Source organism: Buteo buteo, chromosome 10, assembly GCF_964188355.1.
Source record: "Buteo buteo chromosome 10, bButBut1.hap1.1, whole genome shotgun sequence".
Lineage (NCBI taxonomy): Eukaryota > Metazoa > Chordata > Aves > Accipitriformes > Accipitridae > Buteo > Buteo buteo.
In genome coordinates, this window is record NC_134180.1 from 46,910 (window position 1) to 62,923 (window position 16,014).

Below are 16,014 nucleotides of genomic sequence, written 5' to 3' on the forward strand. Positions count from 1 at the left end.
CCCCGCCTGTCCCTTCGTGCTCCCGCGCCACGAGGAGAGGGAGGCCGGGCAGAGACAGCCCGTGCGAGCTTTCCTTGCCGGCGGCGTTTCCTTACCGGGAGGAAGCAACGAGCGCGGCGGCCCCTCCCGCCGGTGCCGCATTGCCGTTACCGTCGGACGGCACGGGCAGGACCGGGGCAGCCCCGCGCACTCGCAGCCTCCGAGCTGCAGTACCGAACATTGGTCGCGGGGTGGCAGCGGCGAGCGCTTGGCACAACGCGCCAGCGCGCATGGGCGGCACCCCAGCTGCAGTACCGAAGTCTGTTCAACAGGTGGCGGAAGAGAGCGCTGGCGAAACGCGCCGCCACCGCGCGTGCGCGGCTCCGCGCTGCTGTACCGCGTTTCGGTTGCTAGGCAACAGCAGGAGGACGGCAAAAGGCGCCACCGCGCATGCGCGGCTCCCGACCGCCAGGGCCGCGTTTTGGTTGCCAGGCAACAGCAGGAGCGCCGTAAACCGCGCCGCCGCGCATGCGCGGTTGCCGAGGCGCCATGTCGTGCTTTCGTTGCCTGGCAACAGCGGGGAGCGCCGTAAAAGGCGCACCGCGCATGCGCCCTTGCCGAGCTGCCGTAACGCGTTTGGGCTGCTAGGCAACAGGAGCAGGCCGTAAACCGCGCCGCCGCGCATGCGCGATAGCCGAGGCGTCGTGTCGCGCTTTGGTTGCCAGGCAACAGGGGCCAGCACCGTAAAAGCCGAACTACGCATGCGCGCTTGCCGAGCAGCCGTAAAGCGTTTTGGTTGCTAGGCAACAGCGTGACTGCCGTAAACCGCGCCGCCGCGCATGCGTGGATGCCGAGGCGCCTTGTCGCGCGTTTGTTGCCAGGCAACAGTGGTCAGTGTCGTAAACGGCGCTCCGCGCATGCGCCTTTGCCGAGCTACCGTAATGCGTTTGGGTTGCTAGGCAACAGGAGGAGCTCGTAAACCGCGCCGTCGCGCATGCGCAGTTACGGAGGCTTCTTGTCGTGCTTCGGTTGCCAGGCAACCATGGTAAGTGTCGTAAAAAGGCGCACCACGCATGCGTCCTTGCCGAGCTGCCGTGAAGCATTTTGGTTGCTAGGCAACAGCGGCAGCGCCGTAAACTGGGCCGCCGCGCATGCGCCGTTGCCGTGGCGCCTTGTCGCGCTTTGGTTGCCAGGCAACAGCGGCCAGCACCGTAAATTTCGAACCACGCATGCGCCCTTGCCGAACTGCCATAACACGTTTTGGTTGCCGAGCAACACGAGGAGCGCCGTAAACCGCGCCGCCGCGCATGCGCGGTTGCGAAGGTGCACTGTCACGCTTTGGTTGCCGGGCAACAGCGGCGAGCGCCGTAAAAGGCGCAGCGCGCATGCGCCCTTGTCGAGATGCCGTAACGCGTTCTGGTTGCCCGGCAACAGCTGGAGCCCACCGACACTCGCCACTGCGCATGCGCCCCCCCCCAACGCCACTTCCCACCTTCGGTCACCGGGCAGCAGCATCCGCATCCCCGTAACGATCCTCTTCGGAGCATCAGCTGGATGAGGGACGACTGACAGCTCAGACCAGGAGAGACCAGACACAGGCGGCAACTACTTACTGGGGGCACAGGGCTTACGTTGCCCTGCCCTTTCCCCACTCGCAGCCCGGGCAGTCATCTTCAGCGCCTCCGCTCCAAAAAGCACCCGAGTGGCTGGAGCGTTTACAGCAGTCAAGTGCAAAGAACAGACCATTCGCGTGGTCGCTTCTGCCCCTGCCCTCCCCACCCCATTATCTAGAGAGGAGAAGCAGCACAGGGAACCTGCAAATGGGGGGGAAGGGGGGGGGGTGTCCCCTGGAGCAAGCCCCAGGGACTGCTGTATCCCTCTGCATGTGGCATCAGGGTTGCGGGACTGACAGAAGCCAGCCAACAGATGCTGGCGAGAGATTTAAAAAAAAAAAATAACGCCTGGTTCCGGTGACAGCCTGAAGGCAGGCCACAAGAGACCCAAAGCTGCTCTGTGCCAGAGGGGCAGCTCTGTCCAGCAGGAAATGCCGCATCCCAGCGCACCAGATGCGAGCAGTCCACCTGCAAGCAAGCGATACCCTGGCGACCCTGGGGCTCAGTTGGGGTGGGTGCACCTTTCCTCACCTCTGTGCCATCAGAACTCTCCCAATCCTGCACGCATGTAAGGCTTCCTGTGCGGGGCTTGTCTCTTATCAAAGAGACGCTGCACGGTGTTACTTACCGCCCCGCCCTCCGGCGTGCAAAGGAATCAGCCGTGAAGCAGGGATAGCAAAGAGGCCTGTCGGGATATTAGTAGTCCTCAGCAGATGACCGTAGAGCCCTCGAGGTTCCATCTTTGCTCCCTACAGGAGCGTGGCTCCGCACTCCTTGCCGCTCCCGCTGGCAAGCGACACAATTGCCCTTTGCTGCCTGCAACACGCAGTACCTGCACGGCCCCAGTACTGCCGTTTACAGAGCGAGAGGCGCTCGCTATAAAGCGGCAATGAAGAACAAGGACGGCCCGTCAAGATGGCAGGACGAACATAGAGAGCCTCCAGCATTAGTCAGGCAGGGCTTGCAACTCACCTCGTGTCATGGTTGAAGGCCAGCCAGCAACAAAGCCCCACGCGACCGCTCACTCGCTCCCCTGCCCCCAGTGGGACGGGGAGACAATCGGAAGGGCGAAAGTGAGAAAACTCGTGGCTTGAAATGAAAACAGTTTAATCATTAAAAAGAAACAACAACAACAACAACTTGTAAGGAAAAGAAGAAAAAAAAATGACAGAGAATGGGGTGCAGGCAGCATGCCAGGGGTCTGGAGCCTGACGGATGATGGGGAGCAGGGGGTGGAATATGGAGGAGGGAAAGGACGCGGGGGGGGGACGGGGGGGATGGGACAGGAGATAGAAGAGCAGGGGATGCGGGGGGAAAAAACAACTTGCGTGGGTTAAAAACTTGAATGGGTGAAGGGGGCGGGCTAGAGCAGCAGGGGGCGTATATGGGGGAGAAACACACGCCAGGGAGAGGGTAGGTGAGGGTACAGAGGTGCATGGGGGGACACGGGTGGGTATCACCTACCCCAGGGAGTCCACCCAGGATGATCCACAGCAGATAAGTCACCTGGGATAACCCGCAACAGAGCATCCACACCAGATAATCCACACTGGGAGGACCCCCAGCAACGCCCCTCAAACTGCTTATGCTTCACCCCCAATCTTCCCCAAACTGGGGAGTTTTTTGCTTTTTAAAAATACTGTTTGGGGTGTGTTTCAGTGCTTTTCCACAACATAAAAAGGGGTGATCTTTCGGTTGTGGGTTTGTGCATGAAAATGGGGTGGGTTTTTTGCTTTCCAGCTGCACCAATCCAGGCAGATTTGGCTTTCCCAGGAGTCCCAAAGTCGTTTGTTTTTTCCCGTTGCAGACCCAGAATCAGGGGGTTTGGGGTTGTCCTGGTTTCGGCTGGAATAAAGTTCATTTTCTTCCGAGTAGCTGGTACAGGGCCGTTTTGGATTTAGGGTGAGAATAACGTTGACAACACCCCGATGCTGTAGTTGTTGCTAAGCAGTGTTTAGACTAAGTCAGGGACCTTCCATCTCCTCATACCGCCCTGCCAGCAGAGGCTGGGGGTGCACAAGAAGAGTCGCTGAGCTAAAGCAGGATTCCAGGTAAACAAGTCAGCTCGAAATACACCACCTCCTTTAAAAGTTAAGAGCGATTGGAACACTTAAAATCAGCATTTAGGCTAATCGATACCATTTTGAACACCTTCTTAGCATACAAGTAAACACTCTTGCCGGTGTTGGAAAACGTCTCCTCCCTTCCTTACAGCACTGCTGCAGGGAGATAACCCTGGGAGACTGCGGGACGAGGTCGTACGCAATCAGAATCTATGCTTACGGATCCACCACGACAGCTACAGCCCTTGCGCTGCTGCTGCTGCTTTGCATCTTGCTTGTTTGGTGAATAAAGCTGAAAGTGAAGTGGAAAACTCCAAAGAGCAAAATGAAAAATAAAGAATAAATCTCAATAATTCACTTTACACTAAAAAGGCGTGCCCATGTTTATATACGTCCAATAAAAATACTTATACTATAAAAGTATTTGATTTTCCTTTTCCATTACCTTAACTTGCACAGCTCTGAATTCATACCATTAAATTATCTCTCTCCAAAGTACACAGTTATAATGGGACTAGGGGGTTTTGTGCGTGTTACAGAACGCGGAGGGACACCTGGCCAGCTGAGCTGCCCAAGAGAGGTGCTACTGAACTGCCAGGGAAACGCGCCATTGAAAGCCAGACAGAAAGAAAGTACTTCAGAGCACTCCGTCAAAACATCAGGAAAAAAAACCCATAACATTCAGTTGCCTCTCTTTTTAAACGTTTAGAAAAATACCTAACTGCTTACATACACCTAACAAATCATATACTACAGCTATTTGGCAGTTGCAGTTTAAACAATGCAAGTCAATTTGTAAAATCCCCAGTGCTGCAATACCTCAGACTACCAAAAAGTACTGGCGGATTCCCTAATGCTTTTGGCAGTACTGAAGCAGGCAGAGCAACACGTTTTCATGTTATCTCGACTGTTACAACTGAGAAACCAAAGACCAGTGATGCCATCAACTTTAGGAAGATGGGCTGTGCTTGGGTCTTTGGAAGGAAATTGACTTTTTTTTTTTTTCTTTTTTTAAAAGAGAGTGAAAAGTCTCGTTACTGATGACTTCTACTGTCAAGTCGATCACCTCTGAAGATCCACTCTGATGGGAAGTTCCTGAAACAAAATTTCTTTGAGAGAGAAAGACTTCCCTTTTGGAAAATCTCTTTCCAACTGAAGTCAAAATTACACACTGTAGGTTAAAGGACAAAATACATTACTGAAGCAGTAACTCATCAAAAACACCTCAGGACTCACTGTCACTAGTTACAAGGCTGCTAATGCTTCCTGGGAAAGCCTGGAAAACACACAGATGTGACGCCCGTTTTGTCCTGTTTTGTCCACGTCTCTTCTTTGACCTTGATTGCTTTTAGTACAGATGCTAATTATCTCCGTAACGTTTTTGAGTACTACTATAAGATATTTAAAAAAAAATCATTGACTGTAAAAGCATAAAGGTTTTATCATGAAAACAAAGTCTGTTTCTTCTGAACAGCTGAACTCTTACGAACAGTTTCTTCCCTCTTTTAGGACAAAATTAGTTTCACAGTATCATTTACTAGCAAGCACACAGCAACAGAAGATTATGCTTTCAGGAAGAGAAAATAAACTGAGGGAAGTAAACTTTGTATAGGTGTAACATGCTCCGGAACAGAACTTATTTTTAGTATTTCTGTTAAAATATTTCATGTAAAAAAAAGTAGAAGGAGAGTTGGCACACTCTCAACGTTAAAGTCCGTATCACAAGTACCTTTGGAAAAATGCAGACACACATCGTAGGCGTACCTTGTACTTGCAGGCCACTACGGAACCTTTCCATCTGTCTCGTACCGTCACGGCAGAAGAAAGGGCAACCACGGCGAAACGGTGCCGGCTGGCATCCAGCTGAGAGAAGAAAAAAAAACATTAGCACAAAGCTGGGTAGGAATCCAAAGCTGCCCTTTTTTTTTTTTGTGAAGGTTTGTGAAGACAGTACAACTGAGCGGAGGAAAAAGTATTTTTGCGTCATCTTCGGTACAGCTGTTGACGCAGGCCACTAGAGCTTTTGCATTTTTCAGACAACCGTGCCTTTTTTTTTTCCTTTCTTTTTTGACTCATCGGCAACTTTACTTTCACTAGAACTCACTTTCCTAGATACACGCAGGTGACAGACATAGAGACCTACCTACATTTTCTCAAGCCTTAGTATAGCCGAGGCTTCATCACCCTATACGTCCCAAGTTGAGTATTTTTGCTAAAGAGCACAGCAACACATCTGTCCTTGTGAACTGCCTCATTGCAAAAAAGGAATCTTTTTTTTTCCAGGCCATTGCTCCAAACGGGCAAGATCTTTTACAACCGCAGTTGTGCCACCAAACCCGCTCAGGGTCCCTCCTAGCTTTTGACCGCCCTGAGATTTAACAGGCACACGCTCCATTCCATCTTCCAACAGCAAAAATACGCTAACGCTCTCGGACCCAGAGCGCAACCCTACGGATGTCCACGCACACAGCCTGCCGTTTTGATGAGGAGCCACACAGCATCCCTGCGAGCACAGCTGCATGCGCCAGATCGGTTTCCCCTACGCCGCGAGTTACCGGTTTCGGTGAACGTAGTTTCTGACGCTTTAAACTGAAAACCGTATCTCGACACTTTGCCACAGCAGAAACGACCCATCGCTAGAACGCTACAAAAACGCAGTAACACCAATTGCAAACCCACAGCAGCAACAGCTCCAGAAATATTTAGACCAGGAACAAGGGAGAAAAATAAAACAGCTTCATCTCATGCACAGGGGAGCGGCAGGCAGAGAAAAGGGTCGGCATTCTGAGCCCTTACAGAAAACGGGCATTCTCCTTCCGTTCCTCAGCCAGTCCGTGAAGGTCTAAATACCGCAACACTACTACGGCAACGTCGAGAGTAGGGAACAGCAGCCCTGCCGCTGGACTTGCCGCTGACCCATGCTATTTACGTAGCAGGACGTGTAAGCAGAGGGACGCGTTTTGCCACACGCAGCCCTGAACTTCCTGAAAATTTACGTTTACCAAAAAAGCCATTTGGAACATATTGCCAAACAACATTCGGCAAGAAAGCTTTGATGCGTTTGACACACGCAAGTTTTTGGTCACTTGCTATTTGCTTCCTGTTGCTGCTGCTGTTCTTCCTTCAGAAATTCTACTCGTAGCCCAGTTATTCACTACTGGTTCAAGCACTTGCCTTCCTGGTATTACCAGCACATTCACAGAGGCAAGTAACTTAATTGCTCTTCTACAGTTATCCAAACGACAATTACAGCCATGAACGAGAAGGAGAGGTCAGGCAGCAGAAGAGCTCTGCAGGCTGGCACCAGTCAATATTGCACTCTCTAAAAACAAACAACAACAAAACCGTGACCCTGTAGCCTTCTTTTTTTTTTTCTTCTTCTTCTTTCAGAGCTCATCCCTGCCTCAGCATTTTGTCTTGTCAGAGCACGAAGCGCAGGTGATCCGTACCCTGACGACTTCTGCGTGTGATGAATGCCTGTTCAGAAATAGTCCAGATCTGCAAGACTGGTGTCATTTCTATGGTTTTAATCATCATAACTCACATTTTATTTACTCACGCATTTGTGAGGAAACTAATTAACTCTTAGACACTGCCTCTCCTTTTTTTGGGGGGTGGGGGTGGAAATGTGTTAGAGACTGAAAAACATTATGGTTCAGAGCTCCCAAACACGAGGGAGTCGTGGAGAAATCAATGAAAGCAAAGACCAACAGCAGCAACATCAACTGAAAGTTGGCTTTAATTCCGATCACGTACTTAAGCGACTCTCCAAGTCTATGCCTCGGTCCTAGGAATGACTAGTCCCTTTTTGGAAGGACAAACTTTTTCACTTAAAAGTCCTAGACTGAAGACTCCGCTGAATGGAATGGGGATTGTGCCACGGGACAACATGTCGTCAACACTCTTAATGGGGAAGGAAAAAAAAAACAAACCCAAATAAAAATCAAGTTTAAGTACCAGTTCCCATCATGTTTCACTCATTACATTTCTGCTGGCATCTAGGTGCTCAAAAATGAACTACAGGGACACCACATATTCCTAAAAATTCAGTTATACATAAAAAAATAAAAGGCTATTTCCAACTTGCCCATAAAAATCAGTATGAACAGAGAGAAGAGAAACACTCGACCCTGAAGAAGCTAACAGGCAGCTCTGAATTTACCAGCCAGGAAATTTCATTCTTTCCCCTGAAACAAAAACACATCAAGGGACCAGTTCGGGAACAGGGCGCGATCTGTTAACAGCAATTTTTCCATCGTCTTTTCTGCACTAGCAGCAAATTTGCCTTCCCTGTGGGTTTAACATGGAGCATCTGTAGTGCCCTCGAACTCGCAAGTGTTCCTCTCCGCTCCCCCAGCCCGATATGTGCGATTACCTGAGCATCAAGCGGAATTAACCACGCAGGATTTTCTTCGTGTGACGCGGAAGGTGACACTGGGAGAAGAGGAGACAAAGAAATGAACCTGCTTGTCACACCCAGCCAACTGTGAAAAGACAGGGGAGGATTCTGCCGGAAGGGCTCTGCACCCCAGGAGCTCCCACCGGCCGGTTTCTCTCCCCTTTGCCCGGTACCGAGGGGACGACGACACCTCGCCCGTGCCCCCTCGCAGGGGGGTGTGCCCCAGGACAGCCGGGGGACCCCCACCTCGCTTCTGCCCGTGGGAATGGACCGGGAGAGACCCTCCACGCAGAGAGAGGAGCGTGGCGTGGATTGCATGCCCAAGGGAAGAGGCCGGGCTCCCCGCTGGCAGAAGGACAACTCGCCTCCCTGCTGCTCGGAGCTGCTTGCTGCAGACAGCCCTGCCTCCGCCCGGCCACTCTTTGGCCGTTGTCGTGGTTTAACGCCAGCCAGCAACTAAGCACCACGCAGCCGTTCACTCACTCACCCCCCATCCAGTGGGATGGGGGAGAAAAACAGGAAAAAAAGTAAAACTCGTGGGTTGAGATAAGAACGGTTTAATAGAACAGAAAAGAAGAAGCTAATAATGATCATGATAACACTAATAAAATGACAACAGTAGTAATAAAAGGATTGAAATGTACAAATGATGCGCAGGGCAATTGCTCACCACCCGCCGACCAACACCCAGCCAGTCCCCGAGCGGCAATTCCCTGCCCCCCCCTTCCCAGTTCCTAAACTAGATGGGACGTCACATGGTATGGAATACACCGTTGGCCAGTTTGGGTCAAGTGCCCTGGCTGGGCATGAGAAGCTGAAAAATCCTTGACTATAGTCTAAACACTACTGAGCAACAACTGAAAACATCAGTGTTATCAACATTCTTCACATACTGAACTCAAAACGTAGCACTGTACCAGCTACTAGGAAAACAGTTAACTCTATCCCAGCTGAAACCAGGACAGCCATGCTGGGAGCGCAGTCCGGCCGACGGACGCCCCAGCGAAAAGACGCTCCAGCTAATCACGCCTCCTGCTCGTTACAGCTGCAGGTACTTTTGCCTCTGGCTAATGCACGCTCCAGACAGCGGACACCCCGCCTCGTTCCAGCTCCCGCTTGCTACAGTTCTGGCTCCTTGAAGCCCCAGCTCCGCACTGAAGCTCCGGCTGATTTCAGCTGCTTCTCCTTACAAGCTCCAGCTACGTGCAACGGTCTGGGCTTTCCATAAGGTTGTATATCAACTGCTGTCAAAACTGGAGCATTAGGATTAAACATCAGAGTTACACGCCAAGTAAATATCCGTTAGTTTGGGCGATTAATTACTTAACAACTATTCTGAGCGGCGCAGAAAGAAGAGCTGGACTCAAAGAGGGCACGTGGGGTCTGAAAAGCGCCTTTACCCCCCACAGACCATCGCAGATGTTGAGTTCGGCCTGCTGCGTGCCGGCCTCCCGAACTTTGGCATCCGACACAACCAGACCCCCATCTCCGGGGAGGGTCCACGCACCCTGCTGTGTGGATTGTCTGTCTCATAGTTCACAAACAAGTTTCACCATGTCCAGTGCACACAGGCGACTCGTGGGGGGGTTACAAAAGTGACCCAGCCTTCGGTTGCCTTGAGGCCCTGTCTATCTGCAGAGACGACTCACAGGGAGCTGTGTAGACAGCTTAGCCCTGGGTTGTCTGATAAACCCTGAAGTAAACAGGGCAGTGGCTGCACCATTCAAAGAACCAAAACCTGAACTGAGCTTTGAAATCCCTTAACAAATAGTATGCCCGGAGTCTCAATCCAACCACTATTCAATTGCTGAGGAAGCAAGGTAAAAAAAACCCCAAAACCTGGAGGGTTTCAGCTTCAGTTTCAAATGACAACCTTGTGTATTCAGACAATCACAGACCAACAAAGGAAAGATAAGGGGAAATGCCACTCAGATATACATAATCCATTTAGGCATATATCATAATCCACTCAGACATAGTCATACACACCATTCCACAAGTCAGGGGATAAAAACTCTAAGATTCAGGTTGGAAATGGGGGAGTCACTTCTCCAACTATATAGTTGGCTTGTGAAGGAAACCTCCCCCTCCTTGATAAGGACACCAGTCAAGGTAACTTCCCTGGGACTGAAAGCCCTTACCTGGTGGGGTAAGTGAATATTGTTTATGCTTTAAGTTTCTAAACACATGTATGCTTGTGGTTGTCTGTGAATCGTTTGGTGGTTGTAATAATGTACTACGTGACTTAAAAAAAAAATTGCAATAGTGCTTTCCTCCATTGTATATGTAGAACCCGCAATAGTGGTGTGTTAAGTCTGTAAGTGAAGTTCAAATAAATCATTTGCTTGAACCTTACAGTTAAGTCCTTTTCGGTCACAGCTGCCCGCCCCCTGCTTTCCCCCACAGCCCTCAACACCCTCCCACCGACCTGCCTCTCACCCACCTGCAAAACCAACCAAGCCTGCTTCTGCTTTTGGCCCCCACACCAGCTCACTCGGGGCCCATTTGGGAGCCAAAAAACCCGGCCGCTGAGCCTGTTCTCAAGGCCCAAACACGCAGGGCCGGACCTCTGTTTCTGGGCCCAAAGCTGCGCAGCTCGGTCTGTTTCCGAGCCCCCAAATCAGCCACGTGAGCCTGTTGTCAAGCCCCAGGAACAGAAAACTTGTTCTCCATTTCTGACCCTGCAGTGCCCACGGGCGACGCCGAGCGTAGCCACCCCACAGCCCTGCACCCCCGGGGCCCCACACGTAGTTTTGGGGAGTGCTCGGGACCTGCGGAGGGCCCGGCCCCACGCCTCTGCGGGGCAGCCCCAGCACAGGCAGGGCGTTGCTTCACGATTGCCGTTTCAGGCTTTATTTCCCCGCCACCAGCGGCACGGCCAGGCCCCCACCCCAGCCCCCCCAGCCGAAGCACCCCCGCGGGTAGCCGGGCCCAGCCACCCGGAAAACAAGAAAACCAAAGAGGGAACAAGACAGAGACCGTGGGGAAAGGCAAGGAGAAGGACACAGAAACAGAGAGAGCGCGGGAGGGATAGGGAGCAGGACAGAGAGATGGAGCAAGAAAGGAAAAAAGGACGGGAGGCAGAACCAAGGGAAAGAGAGACAAGGATGGGGAACAGGACAAAGGGACGGAAAAGAAAAAAAAAAATCAGCGACGGGCTGCAGGACAGAGATGATGGGATTAAATAGACACAGGGAGCATGACAGAAGGACAGAGAGAGACAAAAGGGACAAAGAGCAGGCCAGCATCGGAGGGGAAAAAACCAACTGCGATGGGTAGTGGGAGAGAGATATGGAAAAAGAAAAAAAATACTGAGAAACAGAAAAAAGAAAGAACAGATAGCTAGCTGGACAGGGGGACGCAGTTAGAAAGGATGGGAGAGGGAACGGGGCAGAGAAAGACAGACAGAAAAGGTAGCGAAAGAAAGCAAGGCAGAGGGACAGCAAGGCAGGGCGAGGGGGAAGGGACAGGGGTCTGGACAGAGATGGAGAAATAAGCAGCAGCGACAGAGGAGACAGAAAGAGGGACAGGGAACATGGCAGAGAAGGAAAAATCAGGACAGCGGCAGGACGGAGATCAAAAACTGGGACGGTCCTCAGGACAGAGAGGAATACGAATACGAGCAGGGAGCGGGACAAAGGGATACAGCGAGAAACAACGGGACAGGAAGCAAGACAGCGCGACAGACAAGAACAATGACAACAAGAGAGAGAGAGACACTGACAGAGACAGAGATCGTGAGAAGCACAGGGGGTTGGGAAATTTAGAAAGAGAGGTATCAGGAGCCCTGCAGAGAGAGGGAGGGTGAACAAAAAAGGGGCAGGAAGCAGCACAAAGGGTCACAGAGAGTAAGAGATGAACAGGAAGGAGGACGGGGACAGTGAGATCGAGAATGACAAAAATAAACAGCCACAGTGAGCAAGACAAAGGGATAAAGAGAAAGTAGGAAGAAGAGACAGGAAGGCAGGGACACAGAACGGCATGTACAGGAGCAACAAGGAAAAGATGCCAGGGAACAGGCCAGAGAAACTGGGAGGGGGGAAGAGACGGATGCAGATCAGGACAAGGAGATGGAAAAGGAAAAAACAGCGACTGGCTGCAGGACAAAGATGGGGATGGGGGGGGAGAGGGAGAGGGAGCAGGACAAGAACGCAGAGAGAAAAAGAAAGGGGGGCAGTTGAACAAGAGAGAGAAAGGGGGAGAGGAAGAGGGAGCAGGACAGGAGAATAGACAGAAGAGGAGGGGTACAAGGGAAGCAAAAAACAAAAAAAAACCAAAAAAAACCAAGCATCACAGCAGCATGGGAAAGACAGGGGGTCAGGAGAGGGGGAGGGAGGGACTGGGACACACGAGAGGAGCGACAGGGCCCCGAGGGCCCAGGAGGACTCACCACAGCTCTCGCTCTTGGAGCTGCCAGAAGACCTTGCCAGCTCAGACGCTACTTTCTCCTTCTCTCCTCCCTTCCTCTTCTGTAACTCCAGTCACCTGGCCGTCCTCCACATAACGGAACACGTGAGTGTCTCACAGCTCTTACAAGATGAGGCCTCCTAGACACATAGCCTCGCTCATTCACTCACTATGTGGCTGTACCACGCTGCTGGTCATGCATACAGACGCTGGCGGTCTGACCTGCTGTGGTTTACAAGGAGGGATCCTTCCACACTCGGAGAGGCAGGCTCTCTCTTGCCTGCAGCGGGAGGAAGCTGCCAGCTGGATGGCCTTCTGTTTCTTCTTAACATTCTTTAGCCTCTCCAGCTTCAGCAGCTCCTGTCCACAGCCAGTAAGCGCTCCACCTGTCCCTCTGTGCTCCCACGCCGCAAGGAGAGGGAGGCCAGGCAGAGACAGCCCACGCGAGCCTGAGGCTGCTGCAGTCAACGGCATCCCCGGGGATGAACGGACAACCGCGCTCACAGCGTGGCCTCTGGGAGAGGGAAAGAGGCAGCAGTGACCGTTATTACTGTAGCTGGACCCTGGCCGGAGCCCCTCCTTCCGCAGGGGCTTCCGCAGACGCCGCTCGTTCCCCGCGCCGCTGCTAACGGCACCCACGTTCAGGGAGACTCGAGAACATCGGAGGGCCAGCTTGCTGCCCTCACGACAGGGCTCGGGGGCTGCCTGCGGCTACAGCACAGGCTTCAGGGGAGGGGCTGGAGCTGGGGGCAGCCGCACGGGCCGAGCGGGGCCGGGGGAAGGCACCGGGGGAGCTCCGGCGACTCGGGGAGGCGCCCGCTGGCCGCGCCTGGGGGGTGCCCGCCTCCGTCCCCTCTTCCCTTCTATCGGCTCTCGGGGAACTGCCCGGCGCTGCCCTGGCCCGGCTCGCCTCCGGCGGACCGGGAGCCTGCCGCGGCGGCCGCTTCGCAGCTTCCCGTCCCGCCAGCGCCCGGCGGCCAGCGGGCAGGAGGCACCCCCCGCCCCCGCTCCCGCTCCCGCTCCCGCCGGAGGGGATCGCTCGCCTCACCCGCGCTCCGGGCGCTCGCCCGCTGCCGCCGAGACCCGCGCTCTGCGCGCCGCCACACGCTGCTCCCGGACACCGCGCATGCGCCGGAGGGGCCGGAGCCGGCGCGCGAACGCCGCGCTGCAGTACCGCATTTTGACAGCCAGGTGGCAGCGGCGAGGGCGGCGCTGCTGCGCACCTGCACGGTGCTGTCGCTGCAGTACCGCATTTTGGCAGTCGTTACTGGAGCAGCAGATACAGAAAATGAAAATACAGCGATGGGGAGCAGGACAGTGGAACAGAAAGAGAAAAATAAAACAAGGGAAAAGGTCTGAGGAGCAGAGGAAGAAAGGTACAGGGAAGAGAACAGTGAGATGGAGAAACCAATAAAAAAGGGAGGAGGAGCCCTGCAGGGACATGGCAGAAGAAAAACAGGGTCAGGGGGCAGGACAGAGGGAGAGAGAGAAAATGATAAGTGGGGACCAGAACAGACAGATCGAGAGAGATTCTGAATGAGAGGGATAAAGAAGGAAGGAGATAGAAAAAAGGAGATAGGAAGAAGCCGGGGGGGGGGGGGGGAAGAGAGAAAGCTCAGGACAAAGAGATGGAGAAAGAAAAAACGGTGATCATAGAATCATAGAATAGTTTGGGTTGGACCTGACCTTGAATTTTTCCAGGGCTGGGGCTTCTACAACCTCTCTGGGCAACCTGTTCCAGTGTTTCACCACCCTCATCATAAAACATTTCTTCCTTATATCTTGTCTGAATCTACTCTCTTTTAGTTTAAAACCATCACCCCTTGTCCTATTGCAATGGGCCCTATTAAAGTCTATCCCCATCATTCTCTTAAGCCCCCTTTAAGTATTGAAAGGCCACAATAAGGTCTCCCCAGATCCTTCTGCACTCCAGGCTGAACAACCCCAAGTCTCTCAGCCTTTCCTCACAGGAAAGGTGTTCCTTCCCTCTGATCATTTTCGTGGCCCTGCTTCTGGACCCACTTCAACATGTTCATGTCTTTCCTATACTGAGGACTCCAGAGCTGAACACAGTAGTCCAGGTGGGGCCTCATGAAAGTAGAGTAGAGGGGCAGAATCACCTCCCTTGACCTGTTGGCCACATTTCTTTTTATGCATCCCAGGATATGGTTGGCTTTCTGGGCTGCAAGCACACTTTGCCAGCTCATGTCCAGCTTTTCATCTGCCAGTACCCCCAAGTCCTTCTCCACAGGGCAGCTCTCAATCCCTTCATCCCTCAGCCTGTATTGATACTGGGGGTTGCACTGACCCAGGTGCAGGAATTTGCACTTGGCCCTGTTGAACTTCATGGAGTTCACATGAGCCCACATCTTGAGCTTGTCCAGGTCCGTCTGAATGGCATTCTGTCCCTCAGGCATGTCAACCGCACCACTCAGCTTGGTGTCATCTGCAAACTTGCTGAGGGAGCACTCAATCCCACTGTCTATGTCACTGATGAAGATGCTAAACAGTACTGGTCCCAATGAGGACCCCTGAGGGACACCACTCGTCACTGAACATTCGAAAGGCGGCAGCAGGGAGCACTGTCATACTATTGCGCATGCGCAGCACTTGAGGTGCAGTACAGCATTTTAGTTGCTGGTCGGCAGCAGCGAGTGCGTGTTGCCTATTACAGGCGTAGCGACCTGGTTCAGGAACCGCGCATGCGTGGGGCCCTGGCTGCAGTACCACATTTTGGTCGGCGGGCGGCAGCAGTCAGCAAGGCCGAGCGTGCCACTGCGCATGCTCGGAGCCTGAGCTGTAGTATTGGCTTTTGGTCGCCTGGCGACAGCAGTGAGAGCGGAGTAGCGCTATCGCTCAGTACCCTGCCTGCAGTACTGTAATTTGGCCGCCGAGCGGCAGCAGAGAGCCGCCTTTGACAGGTATCATTGGGGACTGAGGGCCTGAACAGAGGCATCCTAGATGGCTCAGAGGACAAAAACAGTGCTCTGGGGCACAAAGATGGCCTCAGGAGCGATTCTCAGGGAATAACAGGGGACTAAGGGGCGTTACAGAGTTAGCAGAGGACTGCAGGGCACAAAGAAACTCCAAGGAGGCATTGCAATGGGAGAAGAGGGGTCCAGAGGGCACAGGAGAGACAAGGCTCAGGGATGCCATGAGAGCCTCAGGAGGGAATCTGAGCAGACTACAACTGTCCTCAGAGGATGAGGGCCTGAACAGAGGCATCTCAGATGGCATAGAGGAAAAAAGTGTTCTTTGGGCACAAAGATTGCAGTAGGTGAGGTTCTGAGGGAACAAGATGGGTCCAAAGTGTGCTAGAGAGCAAAAGTGTCCCGATGGGAACCTGCATGGCCTCAGGATACATCATGACAGGGAGCAGAGGGATCCTGGGGGAGCCACAGTTACAAAAGGCAGCTTGGGGACATGGTGAGGAACGTGGGAGGGGATCAGAGTAGAGTACAAATGTCCTCTGGGGACCAGGGACCAAACAGAGGCATCTGAGATGGTACAGAGGGGGAAAAGAAAAGAAAAAAAAAAAGGTGCTCTGGGGCAC

The 16,014-nt window shown here is 53.0% G+C and overlaps 1 long non-coding RNA gene across 1 annotated transcript; it reads right to left on the reverse strand.

Moving 5' to 3' along the window:
* Window positions 1–2,738: 2,738 nt before the first annotated feature.
* LOC142035538 (uncharacterized) lies at window positions 2,739–13,578 on the reverse strand. Its single transcript, XR_012651911.1, has 3 exons — window positions 13,510–13,578; window positions 12,445–12,975; window positions 2,739–5,518 (listed from the first exon to the last, which is right to left on the reverse strand). It is a non-coding gene; the product is annotated as an uncharacterized LOC142035538 (long non-coding RNA).
* Between the last annotated feature and the right edge of the window lie 2,436 nt (window positions 13,579–16,014).